This window comes from Marmota marmota, unplaced genomic scaffold (assembly GCF_001458135.2).
Source record: "Marmota marmota marmota unplaced genomic scaffold, marMar, whole genome shotgun sequence".
Classification (NCBI taxonomy): Eukaryota; Metazoa; Chordata; class Mammalia; order Rodentia; family Sciuridae; genus Marmota; species Marmota marmota.
Window position 1 is genome coordinate 25,237,004 of NW_025999932.1, and position 8,888 is coordinate 25,245,891.

An 8,888-nucleotide genomic window follows, 5' to 3' on the forward strand; every position below is an offset into this window, starting at 1 on the left:
CTGTGGAGCTGACTCAGGGGGGAGAGATTTACAATGTTCAGAGAAGCAGCAAACAGAGAGTCAAATCCTTGAGAAGATAAGATGGATCCAAAACAGATGAAGAGAGAAGACTTTTATAGTCTGAAAACTGCCTCGTTAATTTTTAACTCTTTAGTCTATAAAACTGCAAATATGCAAAAGTAGAGAAAAAAATATGATGAAATTCCATGTATGCCGCAGTCTGGCTGGGCACAAATCACAAGTCACTGAAGCAGGAACAAACTTTATTTCTGAACTTCACCAGCACACTCCACACACGCTCCTCGGGAACTCTCCCAAATGCCACCCACGCAGCTCCTCCAGGAACCACCAACTGGAAATCCCTCCTCTGGCACTTCCCCAACCAATGGGAACTCTCCGGGAATCCCCGCGAGAACTCCAAAGTAGCAGGCCGAGGCGGACAGCAGGGATCTAATACACAGCTTAACATAACCATTATCATCTCAATGGCTTGCTGGCGTCACCTCTCAACCACTCCATTCTGGCAAAAATGCCATGCATCATTCGGACTCGGCTATGGCTCTCACCACATGTACTCGTCACCCCAGCCAGCTTCAACTCATGACCAATCTCATTTGCTCTATAATCCTGCCCAATCCATCATCCCTAAATGATGATGGTGATGATGGTGATGATGATGATGATGATGATGATGATGATGATTTCTGGTGCTGGGTATTGAACCCAGGGTCTTGTGCATGCAAAACATACGCTCTACCACTGAGTTACACCCTCAGCTGCAGCCCTGAATTATTTGGAAACAATCCAACTTCCTATAAATTTTCTTTCACAAATAATTTAGGTAGTATTTCTTAAAATAAGGACTTTAAAAAATATGCCAAAACTTTTATCAACTTAAAAATCACCAGTTTATTGACATTGCCAAGCATCTAGTCAGTGCACAAATTTCCCTGACTGTCCCTTACATGTGTGTGTGTTTGTTTTGTGTTTCAACAGCTGACTCGTTCAAAGTAAAACCAAAACCTGGTCTTCATGTTGAGTTTGGCTCTAAGGTGTTTTTAAGGGAAATTCCTCTCTTCTTTTTGACATATGTGGAAGAAACCAGATCTTTTGTCCTATAGAATTTCTCACATTCTGGATTTTGCTGAGTGTACAAGTGAGGTGTCATTTAACACCTTTTTCCTCTCACTGAGACTTTCCTAAACTGTTAGTTTATATTTTACAGCTAAGGGCTTGATCAGATTTAGGTCTGTTTTTTCCTTTGGAGCAGAAGGAGGTGAGATTACCTCCCAGGTGGTGCTATGTCTCAGGAGGTATATTATTGTCAGGCTGTCCTGTGTCTCGAGATGTTAATATCCATCATGAGATACAAGTTTTTAGTTTGGTAGAAAGAACAAGTTCAAGAGCTCTGTTGTACGACGTGGTACCTATGGCTATCAAGGAGACAGACCTGTTTAACCTGACTGTACAATGTATAGTATTCTTGAAAATTGCTAAAAGAATGGATTTTAAGTGTTCACATCAAAATGATGTGTGAAGTAAAGCATATGCTAAATAGTTCGATTTAACCATTTCACAATGCATACTTACTTTATAATGATGTGTGGCACATGATAAACAAAAACAATTTTATTTGTCAGTTAAAACAACACAAATTGTGGGTGGAATGACGGGGTGGGGAGAGAGATGGGCAGAGTTTGATTGATGGGTTCCAGCTGTAGTTAAGAGTAAGAAATTCTAGTGTGCAATTATTACACAGTAAGGTGACAATAGTGTCACAAAAAGCTAGATGAAAGGATTTGGGACCTTATCACCATAGAGAAATGATAAATGTTTGAGGAGATTGATATGTTTAACCTGATTCCATAATGTACACATGTATTGAAACATCAGTGGTACCCCATTTATATATACAACTTTTGTGTTTTGATGTATCAGCTAAACTAATTAAATTAAATAATTAGTAAATAAATTAAATGACGGATCAGGTTTTGTATTGTCAGCCTGCTCTTGTCAATACAAAGTTCTTCATCATCTTTTTACTAAATGGTTTGGCCTGTTAGTGTTGGCCAGTTCCCAGATCCATTATTTCATTGGGAATCACAAAATAATACTATTACAATTCTAACATCCTGCATTGGGTTGGATTATGTCTCCTCAAAATTCATAGGTGGAGATTTCAGCCTCCAGTACATCAGAATAGGACGTTATTTGGAAATAGGCTTGCTGCCAATGGAATTACTTAAGATGAGGTTCTACTTCTCCAGTGTGAATGGTGTCTTTTACGAAACAGGGAGATTTGGGCACAGGGACAGACACATTATTCCACAGGGAGAAAGCCGTGGGAAGAACTAGGCTGCCATAAGCCATGGAAACTTCCAGAAGTTAGGAGGGAAGCTTGGAGCAGATCCTTCCTTGCCTTACACCTTCTGAGAAAGCACAGCAGTGCAGGCTTCTCTGTCTCACACTCCCAGCCCAGAACCAAGCAAGAGGCGATTTCTGCCGAAGCCACTCAGCTTGTGGTTCCTTGTTACAGCCGCCCTAGGAAGCCAGTGCTTATCTCTGCTTCAGTTTGGGATGAGAATCTGAGAGAGACGGGAGAGAGATTTTCCTCACCAACTCCTTGTTCTTCTGAGATGCATTTCAAACAGGAAACACAGGGAACAGACTCGGTTCCTCCCTGTATTTTCTAGTGTTGGGAATGTGGGATGGTTCTCTGGCATCCTCTCAAGGTGACTGCAGAGGTTTTTGTAAATTTAATATTATTAAAATCATACAGCTTTTAAGGGTTGGGGTTGTGGCTCAGTGGCAGAGTGCTTGCCTCACACATGTGAGGTACTGGGTTCGATCCTCAGCACCACATAAAAATAAAGAAGCAAAATAAAGATATTGGGTCAATGTATAACTAAAAAAAAATTTTTTTAAATCATATGGCTTTTAAATGTTTGTTTTATCTCAGTCCAGTGTAGTTATTCATCTTTTTGATGATGATGGCTTCATCCTTCCAGAAGCCTGACAGTTCAGTAGTTTGAGGACTGTTTTACTTTTAGGAACAATAATAAATCTCTGGTTCTTCTGGCTCCAGATATGTAAACTGCCATTTCTGCAAGACTTCCTGCTCTTCTCAGTGAGAGATGATCTTGGAGGACCACAGTCTGGGGGTCAGGGATACTGTGAGATGCCAAGGTAGTTACTGTTTCTAGACCTTTGTAGCGGAGAGAGCTAGAAAAAAATATCTAAGAGAAAATACATTATGACTTTACTGTATGTCTTTTCTTTCATGTTGAAAATTTTTGTTTTAGACATTAACTTTATCACAAATTATTTGGTTTATCTTACTGTGTCTGTGCTATAATTGTATTATACATATAGTTAAAATACAGAAGTTATATTTTATATATATATATATGTAATATATTATACATGTATGAAATAGCTCCAAAATAAAAACACCAACTGTGATAGTAACAGTAATAATAACGTTTGTAATAACTAAAATTATTATTACTAACAATAATATTTTTGTAAACAATTTTAGACTCTTTTAGTCCTTGGGGTATACAGTCTAATGACTAGGTTATAAGGTCATCTGACCTAATTCCTCTGAGTTTCCATCAGTATTTTTATAATGCAGGATTCTCCATTGTGCAGACCTGACTAATCCATATCTCTGCAACTAATGCCCTAGTGACAGATATCTGGGTTGTTTTTCTAGTCTTTGGCTGTCATAAATGGCACAATAATAAATATCCCTGTACACCTATCTTACTGTTTTTGCCTGCTTATCTTAGGGGAGCCTTCCTAGGAGTGGGATTGCTAAGTCAGAGTTAAATTCATATGGAATTTGCTCAATAAATTGCCACATTCTCCTCCACAGGACAACGGAGCTGGCCCCGTTTGCATTCCTGCCCTCAGCGCCTGAAAATGCCTGATGTCCTACGCCCTCCCCGGAAGAGCAAGCTGTGAAACTCCTAGATGTTTGCCAATATGACAGGTGAAATGGTATTTTTATTTAATTCTAATTTGCATGTCCTTTATTTGTTTTCAAGACATAAAGGAGGGAGAAGGTGGGTGGAAATGTGGATATGTTCATAGATTCGGTGTTTTGGAAGTTATTTCCCTTCTCCACTGAGCTCCGGGAAGGCAGGACAGTAGCTATTCACATGGAGATGGCACTCATCAGTGTTCGATGAATGAATGAATGAATGAATGAATGAATGAATGAAAGAAGGACAGGAACACCCCTTTCCGCCCATTTCCTAAGTCTGCTCGGGTCTAGCCAACCCAGTTCTCTCTGACTCAGACCTTAGAAGTAGAAGAGCCATTTGGAAACCTCCAGTTAGATGATGCATTTAAGGAAAAGTCATCAGAGGGGCTCCCTTAATGCCATGTCCTTGAGATGAATGAGTTGTGCCCGTGCGACTGAGGGTGGGGTCGGGCTGGGGTACAGCAAGACCATGTCCCCTCTTATTGACCCTTCTGGGAAGGCTAGCTCAGCCAGGCCAGCATTAAAAACATTACCCAGGACCCATGGGGACAAGCTCTGTGTGAGTCCCCTCCCCCTCCCTCCATCTCTCCCAGACTCCAACTCCCAGGGCTGACAGCAACTTCAGGCTCATCAAGGCTGAGTTCCATGGCTCCCCGACACTCTTCTCACAGCTGAGTAGCCATCTGAGCTCCCCGGCTCGCAGGGCTGGTCTTGCTAGGTGAGTACGTCGAAGTCTAGGGCCTCTTGGACTCACAGCCCTTCTCAAATTCTTTTCTGCTCTCTACATTTTATCTTCTCCCCTCAAAAAAATTTTTCCTTTACCCCTTTTTTCAATGAAATGGCCTCTCACATGGAAGCTCACTCGGAAGCTTCTGCCCCTTCTACTTCTAGGAAGCCTCCGTCCTTTGTGACCCAAGGCCAAGGTCACATTCCTTGATTACATCACAATTAAGAATTTCCATTTTTGTGATGAAATCATGAACTCGTAATTAAAAGGCAAATAACCGCTTAAAAATATATCTAAAAAGTCAAAACCTGATGTAGTTAAAATATTTAAATGATACAAGGAACTTTTGCAAATTAATTTTTAAAAGCAACACAAGAACCCTAATAGATAAATGGGCAAAGACTCTGAATAGTTCATGAGATGAGAAACTCAAAATAATAAACAAAAGAAGATGTTGAGAGCCACAGCCGAAGGGGCCCCAGCAAACTTCCAGCTGCCAGCAACCAGCTGCCGGCTGATGATTGGCTCACAGCGGCCCCAGCAACATCTAGCTGATTGGCTCCTCGGCCCCAGCAACATCTAGCTGATTTGCTCCTCGGCCCCAGCAACATCTAGCTGATTGGCTCCTCTGCGGTGATGCTCATTGGGCTGTTTCCCTGCCCTTTCAGACCACAGAGCTGCTCATTGGGGGACTTTTTTGGCTCCGCCCATGTGACCCAGCCAATCGGCCTCAAGAGCAGGAGGATTGTGGGAGGGGGGGAGAAGCTTGTGGCGGGAGAGAGAGGCTTGTGGAAAGCCGGTGGTGGCAGTTGAGGCTGTGAGGGTTTTTCCTGAGAGGCTGTTTTGTTTGGCGTGTGTGGTTCTAAAAATAAAGTTAGTTTCTTTTGACAAGTGGCTCCTGATTGTGCCCAGCCAGACTGCGGCAGGAAGAAAGGCTCGGACTCATTTAATTGGAGATATAAAATAAGAACTATGATGAATTATGGGATAGTTTAGATCTCAAACCTCCCAATCACCCATATGTTAGAGGCTTGATCCCCAGCCTGTGACACTACCAGGAGGTGGTGGGATCTTCAGGAAGAAGGGTCTCATCGAAGGAAGTGAGGTCATTGAAGACATGCCCTTGAACGGGGCTGTGGTCCCTTCCTCTCTCCCCTTTGCTTCTTGGTTTCCCTGGGGCAAGCAGTCATCCTCTACCATGTGCTCCTGCCGTGGTGTACTGTGCCACCACAGGCCCAAAGCAATGGAACCAAGTGACCAGAATGAAACTTGGAAACCACAAACCAAAATAAACCTTTCCTCTTTTTAAGCTTATTATTTCAGGTATTTTGTCACAGCAGTGGAAAGCTAACTAACACAAATGGTGAGTTACTACCTGTTGTGGTTTAGCTATTAGTGTCCCCACAAAGCTCATGTGTGAGACAAAGCAAGAAACTTTAGAGGAGAAATGATTGAGTTAAGACAGCCTTAACCCAATCCATGAATTAATCCCCTGATGGGATTAACTGAGTGGTAAATGAAGGTGGGTAGGGTGTGGCTGGAGGAGGTGGGTCATTGGGGGTGTGGCTTTTGGGTATATATTTGGTATCTGGTAAGTGGAGTCTCTTTCTGCTTTCTGATCATCAGGTGAACTGCTTTCCTCCACCACACTCTTCTGCCATGATGTTCATCCTCACCTTGAGCCCCAAGGAATGGAACTACAGACTGAGACCTCTGTAACTGTGAGCCCCCAAATAAACTGTTCCTCCACTAATTGTTTTTGTCAGTTCTTTTACTCACAGCAGCAGAAAAGCTGAGAAAAATACTACCTGACAGATTTGGTAAAGATTAGAAATTTAGGAAATTTCAGGTCACATAATAGGGCTCTTGTGTGATGCTGGTGGGAGTGTAGATGGGCAGTCTTTCTTCAGAGCAATAAGGTGGTACTTAGTCAAATGCATTTACCCCAGGATCAGGAAATCTCATTCCTGGGAATGCCATTGGAGAAATTCTCAAGCTGGTCTCTGAGGGAAGATACATGGAAATGCTTGAGGCAGTCTTGTTAACGGGAACTGAGAGTTGGAGGCACTCTGAGTGTTCATTGTTGAGGGAATAGATACATGAAGGAACTGTGGTGTGGAGTACGATGCAGCACTGAAAAGCCAAGAAACAGAGATAAAGTCAGTTTTCATTATATACAGTAGTTCTGTTCTTTTAAGTCTCACAAATACTGAGTCACTGCTTCTAGGGGATATACAAGTAAGGTTTTTGTGATCCTCTGGTCACAGTGTTTTTGCCAACTGATTAATACATAACCTTGTTTCATGTGTGTTTCTGTTTAAAGACAACTTATCTAATCCATATTGCTGATTGACTGACATTGGATTGGTGGCCCACAGCACTATAATTCTGACCAGAGCTTGTCTAGTGCATGGATATTCCCTTCAATCACATCACAGCCTTCCAACACTTTTGGACATTCGTCAGCTTCGGCACTATGCTTGGGGGCCATTTTAAGAAGTGACATTTCTAAGAAAAAAGCACTAAAATGGGAAACATGGCACTAGATAGATTCAAAAAGGACACTGGTTTCTACCTCTGCTGAACCCTGGCGTAGCAGGTGACTCAAGGTTTTCCCTGCTCCATGTGTGTCTGCAAGTGACCATGGAAAGTGCCACAAGTGTTGATCTTGGGGCTACTGATAAGTTTTAGTGAGTAGGTCAAATCACAAATACAGAATCTGTGAATGATGAGGATGGGCCGGACACTCATAAACCGGGTTGGTTCTTCAAACATAGAATTGAATAGGGAAAAAAAATAAAAGCAAGAAAGAATCAGATACCTAGCACAAGACCATTGATGTCAAAATGTGCACAAAGCAACCACAGACACTTTCAACCACCCATCCAAATGGAAGGATGCTATCAAGCCCGTTAAGAGGGCTGCCTCCCGGGTGTGGGTTGATAATGAAAAGGAATAAATGATTGACAGGCGCCAGTGGGTTCTGAGTTGAGGAACTGAGCTCCTGCCTCCACACGCACAGGTCTGGACTGACCACCCTGGCCCCCGTTCCCACCTGCCCTGGCTCTTCTCTCTCTGTGCTCTTGTTCCTAACTCTCTGCTGTCTCCCAGCTCTGTGGACTCTCCCTTCTTCAGGCTGAGATTCTTGAAGGCCAGAACTCTGATTTACCTCTGTGCTAGAGTTTGGATCTTGAATGTCCCCCAAGCTCCTGTATCAGAGATTTTGTTCCCAGCCCCTGTGGCTCTGAGGAGGTGGTGGAACCGTTAGGAGCTGGGGTCTACTGGGAGGAAGGAGGACCTGGAGGCGTCCCTTGACTGGGATGTTAGGACTCGGGCCTCCTCCTGGTGTTCTTCTTTTGCTCCCCAGCATCATGAGGAGAGCAGCTTCTTCCACACACCCCCATGGTGTGCTCCCTCCCACGGGCCCAGAAGCAATGGGCCAATCATCTGTGGACCAAACCCTTCAAAACCAGGAGCCAAACACACCTGTCCTCCTTTTAAGTCTGTCTCAGGTATTTTGTGCAGTCATGCAAAGCTGATTAGCAGACTCTGAACACCACAGCTTGAGCACAGTTCCTGGCATATTTAATGATCTCCTTGTCTTTTATTTACTTATACCCTATCTGACTTCAAAGAGGATCGGCGGTCATTACCAATCAGGGCTTTGCTGAATCCATTTGCTCAAGGAATAAAGGCTTGCACAGGCAAATGAGCAAGTGAACAGGTGATTCCCGCACCTCTCCCATCACACCCTGATCTCCACAGGATGACCCCTAATAGTAAAAGGGTGCATCCAGCTGGGTCACTGTGGTGCAAGCCTATAATCCCAGCAGCTTGGGAGGCTGAGGCAGGAGGATCACAAGTGCAAAGCCAGCCTCAGCAACTTAGCAAGGCTCTAAGTAACTTAGCGAGACCTTGTCTTTAAATAAAATTTAAAAAGGGCCCGGGATGTGGCTCAGTAGTTAAGTGTCCCTGGGTTCAATCCCAAGTACAAAAAAAAAAAATGTCGGGGGGCTTGTCCAGAGCAGAGCACAAGATGCTCTTGTCTCCCTTGAACTTGGCCCTGAAGAACTGATAATACAAACTAGCGCTGTGTTTGCTCTTTGAAAACTGCTGATGACTCACATTCTGATTATCATAAACCAAACTGCCCACTGCTCTAAATCATTGATT

The 8,888-nt window shown here is 43.3% G+C and overlaps 1 long non-coding RNA gene across 1 annotated transcript; it reads left to right on the forward strand.

Annotated features, from left to right (window-relative positions):
* The first annotated feature begins 2,386 nt into the window (after positions 1-2,386).
* On the forward strand, positions 2,387-5,148 carry LOC125615984. Its single transcript, XR_007346582.1, has 4 exons — positions 2,387-2,732; positions 3,086-3,186; positions 3,878-3,994; positions 4,582-5,148. It is a non-coding gene; the product is annotated as an uncharacterized LOC125615984 (long non-coding RNA).
* The last annotated feature ends 3,740 nt before the right edge of the window (positions 5,149-8,888 follow it).